General features: G+C 36.2%; 1 long non-coding RNA gene across 2 annotated transcripts; it reads right to left on the bottom strand.

Moving 5' to 3' along the window:
* Positions 1-11394: 11394 nt before the first annotated feature.
* Positions 11395-14825, bottom strand: LOC114826348 (uncharacterized). Of its 2 annotated transcripts, XR_011583855.1 has the most exons (4): positions 14558-14825; positions 14271-14424; positions 13854-13920; positions 11395-11631 (listed from the first exon to the last, which is right to left on the bottom strand). It is a non-coding gene; the product is annotated as an uncharacterized lncRNA (long non-coding RNA). The 2 variants fall into 2 exon arrangements; XR_003775158.2 differs by lacking the exons at positions 11395-11631; positions 13854-13920 and adding an exon at positions 13972-14169.
* Between the last annotated feature and the right edge of the window lie 2856 nt (positions 14826-17681).

Below are 17681 nucleotides of genomic sequence, written 5' to 3'. Positions count from 1 at the left end.
ATGCTTTTCTAAGAACATACAATCTGTATTTATATGTGTACAAATCTTTTATTTTTGGTATTTCATTTATTTTTTGGTGGTCAAAACAAATCATTAATCGTCTACCGGCTTACCGTTATTTAATAAACAAACGAATCATATTTTTCATGTTGACGTTGAAAATTTTACAAATTAGATGTTTAAATGATTTCTGGGTTGATGTTTTATTTTATTTTAGTGGTCAAAACGAATCATTAATCGTCCGTCGGCTACGATTATTCAATAAATACACGAATCATATTTCTCATGTTGATGTTGAAAATTTCATAATAATTAAATGTTAACGGATATCCAATTTGGTTGATTTTTCCAAATTGAACTCTAAAGACCGAACCTAGAAATCAAATGGATTTGATAATTCAAAAATATTGTAGGATGAAAAGGTGAATCGACAAGATATAATAAGGTCCCCGGAGAGAATTGTTAGTAAGGAAAAATGCTTAGATCATCTTTAAATAAGACGTTAAATTCAAAATATCAAATTTTAATTTTAATGGCTGACTTGGCAATTTGATATATTGTCAATATTTTCTTTCTATCCAATATGTCAAAATTTATTACTTCATTTATGTTTTTTAAACAAAAGTAATAAAATTTGTGTGGCTACTGGCTTAAAATAATATTAAAAAATACTTAAATATGCTAGGTATTTAATGTAAGGCAAGTTGATTGCCTTTGAAAATAACAAAAAAACTTATTTGACGCCATTGCTTCATGACGTCAATTTTGGCACTGAAGCTTAACTTTCATTTTCATTTAAGTTTTGATATTTCGATTTGAGTAAATAATACATCATTTGTTACAGTTATATATTTATGTGATATTTTTTACGGTCTTATATATTTGTGCTAATTACCAATTATCTTATTTCCAATATTCCATTATTATGTAGAAAAAGTATCACTCTGGGTATCTCTTTGTGATAACGCATCTTTAATTGTATCATCAATGTCAAAATCTTAGCGAAGAATGTGGCATCAATATCATGAAAATTATCTTATCGGTCCCAGTAGTTTAGTATTTGCCTTCTACTTTGTGATGGCCATTGCAAGTCAGAATATCATGATTGTACACAAAATATTCTCCTTAATTAACGACCTTCTTGTCTAAGAACAAAATCGGCATAAGAACATATTCAAATTTGATTAATTCAACTCACAAGTACAATTTTGGTCATTTGCGATACTATCGTGCAACTCAATAGTATTATTTGTCTTTTTTCATATGAGCGATATTACTATTTTAACTTACACTAGAAGGAGGAAGAATGTTTGGACATTCGGGACATAGTGAGTTAAATAGTATGCCTTAACTACTAAGACAATCCACCACTTGTATGCAACTATCTAATCTTAGATTGGATTTGGCTGACTATTTAAACGATGACATCTTTTTGAATCTCACTTTTTTCTTTCTTACATAGTAAGTTATTATTTTTATGTAGTTCGGGCGTGTTGTAAGACTGCCTGTTTGGTTTAAATTGGATAATAATAGCAAAATGTCCACGTGATATCTAATCTTCTGATTGGTCGCATCCGAACTAACCTTTTCATTGGTAACTTCCACCCAGACCTTCTGATTGACTAAATTTGACTGTTCAGAGAACGTTATCTGGTGATTGAATTTTCTTTGTTGACGTTTGCAAAAATGATTAAGCAATCACGAGTAGACAAAAAGTTAAAGGTTCGATCAAATGTAACGATACATCTATTGAGATAGGCACCTCCTAATTGGCTACTTCCCACCTTTAAAGAAACGAAGTCCTATTATTTGACAACTGGATATTATCAATTATCTTTCGTGTAAATAAATAAGTTATGAGTAGACAACTACCAAAGCTTTTCTTTATTATGGCCAACTTTAGGGTTTATGAAACCTAGGTAGAGTGCGAATAGCTCATAATTAAAAACATGCACATTTTGTCGTTGTTTAGGTTAAATCCTCCACCTCTTAGTACAAATATATGGTTATATGTGGTGTCACGGTCAAGTAATATTCCTTTTCACTTGTAATGGAAAGTTCTTAGGTTCGATTCTTGTCAAAGGAGAATTAAAAACATATTATTGCTAGATCATTATGAGGCTAAGCCCACCATCTCTCTCTCTTAATGTAGATATATCAGTTGTTAAAAAAAATTTAAAAAAAAAAAGTGGTGTCACGGTCCCAACCAATCTATTAAAACAAAAAGTTCTTATGTGAGGTATGTAGATGTAGTAGCATAGAGCATTTCTACTATACATACATTCAAGTAGACCTGTAAACGGGTCGGGTTTATTGGGTTTTGGTCGGGTTCAATCCAACCTGTTAAGCTAACGGGTCACCCAAACCCAACCCGTTAAGCCTAATAAGTAACCCATTTCACCCGTTAACAATTTTTTTTGTTTTTTTTTTAAGTTTTGCATTCCAATACAAATTACACATCTTTTACCCAAAATTGCAAACATTAACTAACAATCTAACATATATATATATATATATATATATATATACTTCAGCACATCTCCATGGTAGCAAATAGCTATATCACTAATCATGACCTTAGTCAAACCCAAATTGTTGACATCCTTGTCTCTGGATTCACTGGAATGCTTCATTCCTGGTGGGAAAAACATCTCACTGATGACTCCAGAAATCTAATAAGAAATGCAGTCAAACAAGATGAAGAAGGAATACCTATCTTCGATGAACATCTAGGACGTGGTGTCCCAGATGCAGTCAATACCTTACTCTATACAATCATACAACATTTCATAGGAATCCCTTCCAACATCACATCCAGAATCCATGACCAACTAAGTAACTTAAGGTGTCCAACCCTAAGTGATTTTAGATGGTATAAAGATGTTTTTATGTCTAGAGTTATGCTTAGAGAAGATAGTAATCAACCATTTTGGAAAGAAAAATTCATTAACGGATTACCAAACCTTTTTGCACACAAAATCAGGAATACCTTAATAAACGAAGACGGGATTATACCATATAATGATCTTACTTATGGACATATCATAAGTACTATCCAAAAAGAAGGCCTAAAAATGTGCATAGATATGAAAATATCTAGACAAGCACAATCTGAAAAGGCTATCGCCAAATATGAATTAGGAACCTTCTGTGAGCAATATGGTCTACCACCTATAGCTCCTTCCAATCTAAAAAAGAAATCAACTACCTTCAATAAATCAAAGATCTCTAAACCACGGACCGACTACTCCAAATATCGTCAAGGCAAGTATGCCAAACCAAACCCATTTTATGACAATCCCAAACAAAAGAGATGGAAAGGAAAGAGAAAATCTTCTGGAAAATTCCACTCTAAAGACAATAGTCATAAGGGAAAATGCTACAAATGTGGCAAAGAAGGCCATTATGCCAATAAATGTAAAGTTAAGAAAACTATAAGTCAGTTGAAGATTTCTGAGGAAGAAAAGCTTCAACTTATCCAAGCCCTAGAACTCCAAAATACCGACAGTAGTCATTCATCTGAAGATGATCTAGGATCTACCTCATCATCCTCATATCAATCTGCTTCTATTAAGCACTCTACTTCAAACATCAAGCTCGGATGTCTCGATGCTTGTTGTAAAAATATATCAGTACTAACTAAACAAGAAAAACAAGAAGAATTACTCTTAGAGCTAATAAGCAATGTTGAGGACACTGAACTCAAAAGGTTCTACCTCAAAAAGCTTAAAAACTTAGTCTCTCAAGAAGAAGTAGGCACTAGCCAATCTCAAATTCAGAAACCACAAATCTCTCTTAGTTCTACACTAGCAAAGTTTAGTAAGACTAAGAAAGAAATCACGGTCAGTGACCTCCAAAAAGAAATTAATAAAATAAAAGAAGAAATTAAGCTTCTAAAAACTGATAACTACGACATTCGTACCCAACTCACTAGAGTTAATACTCCTCCAAAAGAAGAACTATTTAGTTCCTCTTCTTCCAGTAGTCACCATGAATCAGAATCTGATACACATTCAGAACACTTAGTTCTGAATCTTCTTCACAAAATTAGAATCCAAAAATGGTATTCTAAAGTAATAATAGTAATTGAAGATTTTCGTTTCGAAACGATCGCATTGATTGATTCAGGCGCAGACTTGAATTGTATTCAAGAAGGCTTAATTCCCACTAGGTATTTCCACAAATCAAAGGAAATCCTCAGTGCTGCTAATGAATCTCCAATGGAAATCAAATATGAACTTCCTAAGGCACATGTTTGCCAAAATGAAGTTTGCTTCAAAACACCTTTCGTTCTAATTAAGAACTTATCTGACCCTGTCATATTAGGATTACCCTTTATAGCACTCCTCTATCCTTTTAAAACACATCATAATAGGATTACTTCAAAAGTCTTAGGACAGAAAGTCACTTTTGAGTTCTGCCTGGAAACAGACCTCAAAAAACTAAAATATCTCCAGAAGGACAGCACTTCGCGATCCTTAAAAATAATCTCTAATAAGACTAAACATCTTCAATTCCTAAAAGATGATATTCATCACAAAAGAACTGAAGAGCAACTCAAGCAAGAGATTATATCTCAAAAAATCCTTAAATTTGAAGAACAACTTATTAAAGAAGTATGTTCTGATATTCCCAATGCCTTTTGGCACCGAAAACAACATATCGTCAAATTACCTTATATCAAGGAATTTAATGAGTCAAAAATTCCTACTAAGGCCAGCCCTATCCAAATGAGTCAAGAAGTAATGGATTTCTGTAAAGCAGAAATACAGGACCTTCTTAATAAAGGAATTATCCGTAAGAGTAAATCACCCTGGTCATGTCCTGCATTCTATGTCCAGAAAAGTGCAGAACTTGAAAGGGGATCCCCCCGACTAGTCATTAACTACAAACCTTTAAATGAAGTTTTGGAATGGATTCGATATCCAATTCCCAACAAAAGATATTTAATAAAAAGGCTTAGTAAAGCAACTATTTTCTCAAAGTTTGATATGAAATCAGGTTTTTGGCAAATTCAAATCCATGAATCTGATAAGTATAAAACTGCTTTTGTAACGCCTTTCGGCCATTATGAATGGAATGTTATGCCTTTTGGTTTGAAAAATGCACCATCTGAATTTCAAAATATCATGAATGAGATTTTTAATCAATATAGCCATTTTACTATTGTTTACATTGATGATGTTCTTGTTTATTCTAAATCTATAGATGAACACTGGAAACATTTACACTTGTTTGCTAGGATCATTAGATCAAATGGATTGGTTGTGTCAGCCACCAAGATTAAATTATTTCAACTTAAGGTTAGATTCCTAGGTTATAATATCCATAGGTCTACCATCCAACCAATTGACCGTGTCATTCAATTTGCAGATAAATTTCCAGATCAGATTACTGAAAAACCCCAACTTCAAAGATTCTTAGGTTCTTTGAATTATGTTTCAGAATTTTATCCTCATTTGCGTCAACAATGTAAACCTTTGTCTGATCGTCTTAAGGAGAATCCTCCTGCCTGGTCTACCATTCATACTTCTATTGTCAAACAGATCAAAAATCATGTTAAGACTTTGCCCTGTCTTGGCATTCCAACTCCCAACTCTTTTAAGATAGTTGAAACTGATTTCATATCAAACTTTGAGAAAATAGTTGCTTTACTAAGCATTTTTATTAAATCTCTTTTGTTGGGAATTGGATATCGAATCCATTCCAAAACTTCATTTAAAGGTTTGTAGTTAATGACTAGTCGGGGGATCCCCTTTCAAGTTCTGCACTTTTCTGGACATAGAATGCAGGACATGACCAGGGTGATTTACTCTTACGGATAATTCCTTTATTAAGAAGGTCCTGTATTTCTGCTTTACAGAAATCCATTACTTCTTGACTCATTTGGATAGGTCTGGCCTTAGTAGGAATTTTTGACTCATTAAATTCCTTGATATAAGGTAATTTGACGATATGTTGTTTTCGGTGCCAAAAGGCATTGGGAATATCATAACATACTTCTTTAATAAGTTGTTCTTCAAATTTAAGGATTTTTTGAGACATAATCTCTTGCTTGAGTTGCTCTTCAGTTCTTTTGTGATGAATATCATCTTTTAGGAATTAAAGATGTTTAGTCTTATTAGAGATTATTTTTAAGGATCGCGAAGTGCTATCCTTCTGGAGATATTTTAGTTTTTTGAGGTCTGTTTCCAGGCAGAACTCAAAAGTGACTTTCTGTCCTAAGACTTTTGAAGTAATCCTATTATGATGTGTTTTAAAAGGATAGAGGAGTGCTATAAAGGGTAATCCTAATATGACAGGGTCAGATAAGTTCTTAATTAGAACGAAAGGTGTTTTGAAGCAAACTTCATTTTGGCAAACATGTGCCTTAGGAAGTTCATATTTGATTTCCATTGGAGATTCATTAGCAGCACTGAGGATTTCCTTTGATTTGTGGAAATACCTAGTGGGAATTAAGCCTTCTTGAATACAATTCAAGTCTGCGCCTGAATCAATCAATGCGATCGTTTCGAAACGAAAATCTTCAATTACTATTATTACTTTAGAATACCATTTTTGGATTCTAATTTTGTGAAGAAGATTCAGAACTAAGTGTTCTGAATGTGTATCAGATTCTGATTCATGGTGACTACTGGAAGAAGAGGAACTAAATAGTTCTTCTTTTGGAGGAGTATTAACTCTAGTGAGTTGGGTACGAATGTCGTAGTTATCAGTTTTTAGAAGCTTAATTTCTTCTTTTATTTTATTAATTTCTTTTTGGAGGTCACTGACCGTGATTTCTTTCTTAGTCTTACTAAACTTTGCTAGTGTAGAACTAAGAGAGATTTATGGTTTCTGAATTTGAGATTGGCTAGTGCCTACTTCTTCTTGAGAGACTAAGTTTTTAAGCTTTTTGAGGTAGAACCTTTTGAGTTCAGTGTCCTCAACATTGCTTATTAGCTCTAAGAGTAATTCTTCTTGTTTTTCTTGTTTAGTTAGTACTGATATATTTTTACAACAAGCATCGAGACATCCGAGCTTGATGTTTGAAGTAGAGTGCTTAATAGAAGCAGATTGATATGAGGATGATGAGGTAGATCCTAGATCATCTTCAGATGAATGACTACTGTCGGTATTTTGGAGTTCTAGGGCTTGGATAAGTTGAAGCTTTTCTTCCTCAGAAATCTTCAACTGACTTATAGTTTTCTTAACTTTACATTTATTGGCATAATGGCCTTCTTTGCCACATTTGTAGCATTTTCCCTTATGACTATTGTCTTTAGAGTGGAATTTTCCAGAAGATTTTCTCTTTCCTTTCCATCTCTTTTGTTTGGGATTGTCATAAAATGGGTTTGGTTTGGCATACTTGCCTTGACGATATTTGGAGTAGTCGGTCCGTGGTTTAGAGATCTTTGATTTATTGAAGGTAGTTGATTTCTCTTTTAGATTGGAAGGAGCTATAGGTGGTAGACCATATTGCTCACAGAAGGTTCCTAATTCATATTTGGCGATAGCCTTTTCAGATTGTGTTTGTCTAGATATTTTCATATCTATGCACATTTTTAGGCCTTCTTTTTGGATAGTACTTATGATATGTCCATAAGTAAGATCATTATATGGTATAATCCCGTCTTCGTTTATTAAGGTATTCCTGATTTTGTGTGCAAAAAGGTTTGGTAATCCGTTAATGAATTTTTCTTTCCAAAATGGTTGATTACTATCTTCTCTAAGCATAACTCTAGACATAAAAACATCTTTATACCATCTAAAATCACTTAGGGTTGGACACCTTAAGTTACTTAGTTGGTCATGGATTCTGGATGTGATGTTGGAAGGGATTCCTATGAAATGTTGTATGATTGTATAGAGTAAGGTATTGACTGCATCTGGGACACCACGTCCTAGATGTTCATCGAAGATAGGTATTCCTTCTTCATCTTGTTTGACTGCATTTCTTATTAGATTTCTGGAGTCATCAGTGAGATGTTTTTCCCACCAGGAATGAAGCATTCTAGTGAATCCAGAGACAAGGATGTCAACAATTTGGGTTTGACTAAGGTCATGATTAGTGATATAGCTATTTGCTACCATGGAGATGTGCTGAAGTTTGTTTAATAACTCTTGTTCTGATAAGCCATCTATATTCCATTCATAGAGTTTATCAGATGAAACAGTGAATTGGGATTGGAAGTTCCTTTCTTTGAATTAAAGATCAGGAGGTGTTGGTCTGGGATACCAGTTTTTAGTTAAGGATGTAGGATTAGTTCTTTTAACGTTAAGACGTTTGACTTCAAGATTTTGAAAGGCTTTTTCCATTTGATGAATGGAAATAACACTTTCATCATCCGAATCCTGAGTTGATGAAGATGGTTCAGAATCATGTGGATTATGAATCACACGAACTGATTTTTCTTTTTCTAGCTTATGAAGCATTTGTTCTATCTTAATAGATGTTGAGGTTTTTAAAGAGGGTGACTCTCTAAAACTAGTTAAGGGTATTTCTTTACTAAGCGGTTTATTTGACAAATTGCCAATCTTTGTTTCAATTTTATCCAACTGTCTTCCTATGATATGTAAGCTTTGGTTGGTAAAATTGTTTTGTTCAATAACAGGTTTAACACCTGCATCTTCCTTCGGAAGTTTGAACGGTGAGGCTGGGATTTGCGTATTCGCGGTACTGATAAGGATGGTTTCTTGTGGAGGATGACTAGAGGATACGATTGTCTTGTCTTCCTTAAGCCAGTTTTCTTTGGTTATTACCTTTACTTGTTTTTCAGACTCATAATGTTTTTCTACAAAGTCGAAGAAAAATATTTCAAGTCTGTTTGTCTGCATGAAGGTTTTCCATGCTTTATGGATTTGTAATTTTTCTTCAGTAGTATATTTACTTCTGAAGATGTTTCGTCTAGGGACATTTTCTAAAGCTTCTATGTCTCTACATAGTTTTTTACGATTATATTTAAAAGGTTCTTGTCTGGTTAAAACCAATAATTTGTGATGTACTGGTTCTGCCTCAAAGTCAGAAGCAGTTGGGGATGTTTGTTCATCCTTAGTGGGAATGGATGGGGTGTGATAGGTAGGCTGGACAACTTGAGCGTTTGTCTCAAGTGATTGAAGTTTGAAATGTAAAAGGTCATTTATTAATTCTTGTTGGGTGACTGATGAGCCTGTATCTACTGATTTTAATTTCCTATTGGCTAAAGAACTGATTAATTCTTGGTCTCAACCTTGCCTATCGTTGGGCATAGATCCAGAGAAAGAATTCCTACTGGAAGTAAAGGATTTAAGAGATCGATTAGAATCACAGGATTTTCTAGCAGGATGGTCAAAATTAATTTTTACCGTACCGTCAAAGTATTGTTCTACATTGTCTAAATTAACTAGACTATTTTGGATGGCTACTGGCCGACTCTCGTTTATCAGGCACCAATCTGAAGGGAGATTGATTTCTGACCACCTAATGGTTCGAGGTATCTTAATATTGGCATTCTCTTGATCGGTCTAGATCAAGAGAGTATGATCCTTCGGACTTTTGGTTAAAGCCTGAAAGTTCATATTTGTGCCAGTGACTTTATAATAAATTCTGTAAATTAAGGCCAAAGGTTGGGTTCCTTCAAGGACTTTGTATCCTGAAGTTTTGATATTTAATGTAAGTGCTTTTAACATATGTGGGTCGGATAGACTTATGGTAAGATCTGGAAAGCAGTCAAAGTGGATAGGTCCATTACAGAGGCTGGATTCAACCATTCCAAGTATGCTATCACTGAAGTCAGTGAATCTAGCATCTCGGAGACATAAGAGGATAGAGGTATTAAGGCCTCTACGTGTTAATGGTTTGGCAGCAATTTGCACTAAACCTATATGGATATAATTATGACCATCTTTCCTATGGGAATTAATTTGTTCTGGGGTGAATAGTTGACAAGTTTCATGATCTTTACTAAGAGCATAAGCTTGTTCAACCGTTTTGACATGGTGTTGGCGGCTTCTTCATCGAAAAGCTTGGCCGTCGCCTGCTTCTCCTCCTCCATCGCCATCGAACCCATGGTAGAACTAGAAACGGATAGATAGAAGAATAACGTATGTATGTGTGTGTGTATGAATCGAGTGTACGGGATGGAGAAGTGGGAAGATCTCTCTCTATCTAACTTGCGAAGGACAATCGCAATTGCACAACAAAAGCACAATCACAATTGAAATCATCAAACACAAATCAACTAATTCCAAATTATTCAAAGCTCAAGCAAAAACTGAGAAAAATAGACGAAAAATATAATCTGCAGAAACAAAAAGTAATCGCCATAGAAGAAGAGGTGAAAGGGAATCGGAACTTACTGGAGAGAAGGTGACAGAACTTAGTGAAACCTTGATTTTTGAGGAAGAATATGGGGGAGAGAACGGCAACCCCGGAGAGGAACGTGCAGTCCGGGTTCGAACGTGAGAGAACAGACAGAGCTAGGTTTTCTATTCCAACTATGAAATTACACAAAAGTCCTCACTAATGGGTGTTAACGGGTGCTAACGGGTTTCGCGGGTTGACCCAAAATAACCCGTTATTTAACGGGTGACTAATGGGTTGACCCGTTAACAACCCAACCCGTTAAGCACTCACCCAAATACTAGTTTTAACGGGTCAGGTCGGGTTCAAAATGCCAGCCCTACATTCAAGGCGAGTTTTAATCCTCTTTTCAACTCTAACCTCCCATGTGAGTTTGTAACCTTAATGAAAAATAATATTAATGTACTAAGATTATGACAAAAAATATGAATATAAATTTTGTTAATTGGCTAAAGTAGAGTGCATAATTGATGCTCCAATCGAAAACAAATAAGTGGGGCCATGTCAGTACGACTAAATATACGGTTAAAAGGCCAAAAAATCGGGCCAAACTTCTGCCCGCCCGATTCCATAAAACAATATCATGGCAACGTATACCTAAGTGGTCATCCTAGATCCTTGGGAACCATCACAAGTACGGCCGGCCTATATTTAATATCCCTTTATATACAAGTTGAATCCTCTTCTTTTCTCGTGAATAAGAATAGTTTATATCATCTGCAAACAAAAAGAAAAAGTTCGCGTAAGAATGATATTAAATGAGTATTTTTCATGTTTATTGTGAAACTATGTGGTGTTCTAATGGTGTATGTGACATCTTGGTTGTGTTTGACATGCTTATTCTATGTACTTCTTGATGGTTTCTTGATAAATTCTTACTACCTTAAAAAAATAGTGTTTTTTTTCAAGTGAGAAGTGATGTGTTTTACTAACAAAATAAGACATTTCTTTAAGTACAATATTTCATTAGTAGAAGAACACACATTTTTTAGTACGATGATAGCGTTAGTGTGTTAAATAGTTAGTCGTTAAAAGGAGAAGAATTGGTGGGATCGAACCTTCATCAGGGTGTATAGGCATTTATAAAATAACAAACCTTTACAAATACATATTCATGAAAATGCAATCGATAAGGGTACTTCTTGTCTTCTACATATCATAGCCTGAGCATTTATCAAGGATTTCAGATCATCTATCCAATGGGATATTCTTTACAAGACTAAGATGCACATATTCTCTATAGTTCTGAGATGCGTCTAACAGAGGCTCGCATACTCTCACCAGGCAGTCATCTATGGAGAACTTGTCTCCTACAAAACCCAGCATAGGTTATTAGTCAAAGATGATTATTGCACGTACTTCTTTTTTACAACTACACCAGTGATTTGATCTTCCTTCTCGGAGATATATAAGCAGTCCAATTTAGATTCAATCACACTCGCCAATCAACCACATTTTCCCATTCACACCATCCACAAAAACTTCAAATTGATTTTGGATCCGTAAAAAATAATTTTTGCACTTCTACAAGATCAGTTTTACAGTTCATGCACTTTTGCAAGGCCAAATTTAAAATTTTCTCCACTTCTATAAGATCAATTTTGAAAATACAGCACTTTTACATTATCAGTTTCAAAATTTCAGCATTTCTGCAAAATTAGTTTCAAAATTTTCAGCACTTTTACAAGATCAATTTCAAAATTTCAGCACTTATACAACATAAATTTCAAAAATTTTAGCACTTCTGCAAAATTAATTTCAAAATTCTAGCATTGCTACAAGATCAATTTTAAAATTTTTAGCACTTCTATAAGATCCATTTCAAAAATCCAGCACTTCAACAAGATCAATTTTAATTTTTTTAGCACTTTTACAAGATAAATTTCAAAATTCCAGCTCTTCTGCAAGATCAATTTTTTAAAAACTTTAGCACTGATGCAATATCAGTTTCAAAATCCCAGCATTTTTTGTAAAATCCATTTCAAAATTCTTCCACTTCTGGAAAAGTTCAAAATTCATACATCCAAATCATCAGAACCTCAAAAATCAAATACGTTAAAAAAGCATGTGGTCCACTACCTAGTAGATAAGGTGTCGGGTTTCCACCAATGTGTCTAAGGTACAAACTCCCCCTCACCTAAATTATTGTGATAGTTTCAAACTCGCCCCTTCTCTTTAATAATAATAATTTAGAAAAGAAAAAATACTTCTAGGAAAATACAAAATAAGAAATCCCAATCGTTCTCGTAAAAGAAAAAAAAACCCATAAATTTGAAGAACAATATGTAGAAGAAGAGGAAGAGAGAATAACGAAGAAGAGGTATGACACACCCTGACCGAGGTCAAGGCATGCTGGCCATCACGTGAGAGTGACGTAGCCATGTGCATAGTGCGGAAGCGATAAAGATAGCAAATATACGAATAATTAAAAACCAGATTATTCAAGTGCTCTACTAAACAGAAAGTGATAGGAGTTAATTACAACAGTAAACACTCCTAATTCAGAGCATACAGTCTAGATGCAGTCCAGTAGGATAAGTACTAGTTACACAGTACCAGGAATGTCCTACAATTAATCAAATAGGTCAGAACTGCCGAAGATCCCGAGCCGCCAACAGCAATCTTACTTAAAACTTGGAGGGGCGCAAAACAAAAAACGTGAGTGGGCAAAAACAAATGTTTTACAAAACCATTTCATTTATCAACATAACTAACCCCTCGCTGTAAAACATGTATAATTTTCCCATAATCAAGATATAAGCATATACATACATATATATATATATATATATATATATATATATATCTGAAATCAAATCAATTCAATTCATGCTTCACATAATCATATTCATATGTATATATGCCATACCAAGATATAATAGAGTAAACAATTTAGGTAAGCATAAATTCCTAGAAATATGATATGTTAGCCGGAACCCCTGAGGTGGTCTGTACGGCTGAATTCATAGCTCAAACTCAATCTAGCCGGAGTCATTACTATGACCTATACGGCAATATACTGCACATAAGTCAGAACCACTGAAAAGGGTCTATACGACAAGGTTGGGTGAAATACAGTTATGCTCAATTCTATTCTCTCATAATAGCCGGGCGATAAATCGCTAGTCACCTACGAGTCGGAACCATAAACAAGGTCTGTACAACAAGAATGTGCACTTAAGTTGGATCCAATATGAGCATATAGTGCGGGAGGTGACGTAAATAAACAGGCTTGTACTTCATATTTCTGGTTAATTCACAAACACCCTAGGTGCAGCTTTATGAGCTCAACATTACTTAATCACATATCACATTTCACATATCATCGATGATTCACATAACCAAACATAACTTACCTAAACTCACTTGTGCCTCCACAGCACCACATTTATATATATATGCAACCATGCAATGCATATTCAAAATATAGAAGCATTTGACATATTATTTCAAAGCATATTTTCATTTAAAACACATTTCTGGGAAATTTAACAAGTATATAACTACATACTGAAAACAAAAGCCCACTCACTGATATGTCGACGGGTCGTAACCCCCGAGTCGCCCGTGGATACACTCGTCCTCGGGATAAGTTTCACCTATATGCGAATTAACTATAAAAACGTTATTTTAAAGCACATAGACAAGACTAGCTAATAACTTCTCATACATTGCTCAAAATGGGTATATGAATATACCACAGTGATCTACATAACCTCACGAACATCGTGATATTTTTAGAAAATTTTTCCTATGACTCACGCGCCGGGGAGGGCACGGCCTCACGCGCCGCCCACGCACATCGTCTTCAACCTCCAGACTCTGGTGACCGTCGCCAGCGCCGGAAACTGGGCAATATTTCAAACTCCTTAATCTCACTCATTTCTTCACCATTTTTCATGCAATTTGTACCAAAATGAAGCTTAGGAGATAAAGAATCGCGTTATACCTCTTTCACACCTCGAATCACGTGAAATCACGTCGGAGAAATCCTCAAACTCCGGCGACCTCTGCAAAACTCCGTTTTTGAGCTTCCCGCGACCCAAATCCTACCAACGATGTACTCCGAGCATCGTGATGACCTCTTTGAGCTCACTGTGGTCCTAAAATTTACAAAAACTCAAGGGTTTAAAAGTTGGTGAATAGTGCCACCCTCGGAGGTTCGATTTCCATGGTTTCCTTACGTTCAAACTTAGTTAAGACTCATCCAAAACACTTATGAGGAAGAGGAGATACCTTTACAAGCCTTGAAATGGTTCGAAACCTCCACGAACTGGTTTGGTGTACTGTACACCCACGGCTCCCTTTCAAACTAGGGTTTCTCGAAGGTTTCCTTGCTAAAAATGGGTACCACTCGACTCGTAAGGACCCTAGGAACCCACTGGAGACCTCAGAACCTTCGATCCGTGTAGATCTTAGGTTTGCTTGTGTGTGTCCATACCAGTTCGAAGAGAGAGAAAGAACCGAGATGGAGAGTACGGGAGATGAGAGAGAGAATGGAGGAGTGATGTGTGGTGCAAAATTAGTCAACCACCCAATCACAACCCAAAGTTTCTAAATTCCTAAGTGGTTCCAAAAACTTAGGAAAACTTAATTAGTCCCATTCAAAACAAATCACACACCACAAACTTTTAATGTCCAAGGGCACTTTCGTCATTTCACGTCAATGGGAATAAAATAGTACACATCTCTGGGACGGGTTGTGACAGGTATGAGGAGGAAGAGAATATCGAAGAAGTAGGAGGAGAGAGAAAGAAAGAGAAAGTACCCAAGGAAAAGAAATAAGTAGAGAGAAACTCATCTTTCAAACATAATAAGTAAAATTGTAAATGTAAAGACAATTAGTAAAATTACCATGATATTACATGCCCCATGGAAAACTTTTGTCCCTCTATTCAAAAACTTTATCTCTTTAAAATATAGTCTTATAATTTGACACATAAGTATGTGCATCTTCTGCCACTTAATACTATAGTTCAGTGATTGTAACTGAGAGATTTTAGGTTTGATTCTTGTCAAATGTAAAATTAAACCACATTATTTCTAACAATTATGAGACTAAGTCCGTCTTTATCTTTAATGTAGATAATATCATTTGTTCGATAAAACTATGTATATCTTCTAAAACAATAAAAGCAAAAAATTAATAGAAAATCTTATCCAATATTGTGATATACATCAGCATCTAAGCCGTTTAGGGTGGATTAAATGCATCCCTATCCCATTTTTTTATCCCTATCCATTTTGCCTGATGGATGGTTATATCAGAATATTATCTTCAATCTTTTTAGCCGACCGGCTGTACATACATTCGTATTTAGACACAAAACTTTCTTCTGTCAAAATATTTAGTCACATTTAAAATTAAACTTATTTTATCTTTTCTTGCCCCTTACGTCTATACAATAATTGTCGTCGCGGATAGTTCTTCCCACTATTATTTTTTCTTTTCTACCTGATTTAGTCCTCTAATAAGTAAACCATTAAAAACATTACTGATTAAAAAACACAGTCATTCGTCATTTAGTACTACTGTTTAGTGGTATTCCTTTTTATTCGTATCTGAGCGGTTTTAAGTTCGATTCTTGCTAAAGGCAAATGTGAACCATATTATTGCTAGCACGTTGTGAGGTTAAGCTCACGTCCTCCACCTTAGTGTAGATTATTGCTAGGCTAAACCCATCTCATCTCCCTTATGTAAATCATATTATTGCTGTTTATACCATATTTAGGGCCTCGTATATTTGGGCCTTGGGCCTTGTATTTGGGCCTCACACTAAAGCCCATACTTTGTAAAGGAGGAGGAGCCCCTTATTCTATAAAAGGGGACTCCTACCCTCATTCTAGGGAGGCTCATTCTCACCCTCAGAGGCCATTTCTGAAGCCTCTCACCCCCTCTCAAAGCTCCTCACATCCCCTAAGCTCTCTCTCCCTCTTCAACAGAGAAATACAATACAATCAGTGTGGACGTAGCCCAAACCTTGGGGTGAACCACGATAGCTCTTGTGTCATTTACATTTTATGTAGATTCACGGTCGGATTTACGTTGTTCCAAGACATCCGGTTTTGTGCATCAACATTTGGCGCCGTCTGTGGGAATCGACACGAAAAGCTATGTCGGTTCTCTCTCAATTTTTCACCTCCACTGTGAATCTACAAAATCTGCAAGAAACCCAAAAAACCTCACTGGGCTTTTCCAGAAAAGAAGATCCAAAACCCAAATCCGTAAAAAGCTTTGTGTGAATCCATGGGAAGGAGAAGCTAGCTGAAATGGGTTCGTTGGAAAGGGGGTCCCATTAAAGAGGGACCCACTTCTACGGTCTTCATCGAACTGAGACCCAGATCGAAGAGGCTGGATTATCTCCAACGGATTTGCTCGATCTCTTTGTCCTTAAGAAGCATCCCGGCTTTCCATTTGGCGAGTTGGTTTTCCTCCATTACTCCGGCAGCAAATCCTCCAAACTCTCCACCAAGCTCCATGTTTCGGTTCCCGGTTCGTTTCGCTCACTACCAGCCAGATTCAGCTCATCGCGATGTTGATCGAGGACAACGGGGAGGACAGCGAGACACGCGGATTGGCGCCGACCGTTGATCTCAGCACGTCGAACGGAGAGCTGGCCCGCGACGGGAGCATGGCGGAGGTGTGAAGTTCTGGCGAGCACACGGTGATCAGCCACAACAATAAGACTTCAAGCAGATCCATGAAAGCTTCACTCCATGAAATTAATGGGGATGGTGGTTAATCCTGTTCTTGGATTTGCTAGAGACCTCTCCCTGAGGGGGAGCATCTGTCCTTGTCCGGAATGTGGTGAGATTTTCATGAAAACTGAGAACTTGGAGCTTTATCAGGCTGTTAGACATGCAGTTTCTGAATTGGGTCCTGATAGAAATCTGTAGACCGTGACCGTGGAGGTGGTGGGGTCGGGTAGTAACACCGACACGATCGAACTCAGAAGGTCACTCACCACAACCCAGTCCAAAGGCACCGACGACTCCGACGACGCTCTCGACTGCCTCATCTCAGCCACCTGCTACTTCTACTCCTCATTCGACGGCAACCAGTCTGGCGCCAGAAACAATTGGAGCTTCAACCAAACAATCATCATGGTAGTCGGTGCTCTAACTCCCGGCGTTAACAGTCCGACATGGACGACGCTGAGATTTGCATCTTGAAACTACCACTAGAAGTAGAGAATAAAGCCGTTGATTCTTGAAGACACTTTTGGCGATACATTGTTGGTGGCATAAAACCACGATATGGAGCAGAACCAAGGCCTTTCATCAGCATGCCACGAGGAGAAATATCAGGGAGGTCAGAAACATAAGAATCATGCTGCACTCTGTCCACAACATTAATTCA

Source organism: Malus domestica, chromosome 08 (assembly GCF_042453785.1).
Source record: "Malus domestica chromosome 08, GDT2T_hap1".
Lineage (NCBI taxonomy): Eukaryota > Viridiplantae > Streptophyta > Magnoliopsida > Rosales > Rosaceae > Malus > Malus domestica.
The sequence above is the reverse complement of the archived record's forward strand: the minus strand, read 5'-3'. Positions and strand labels throughout refer to the sequence as shown.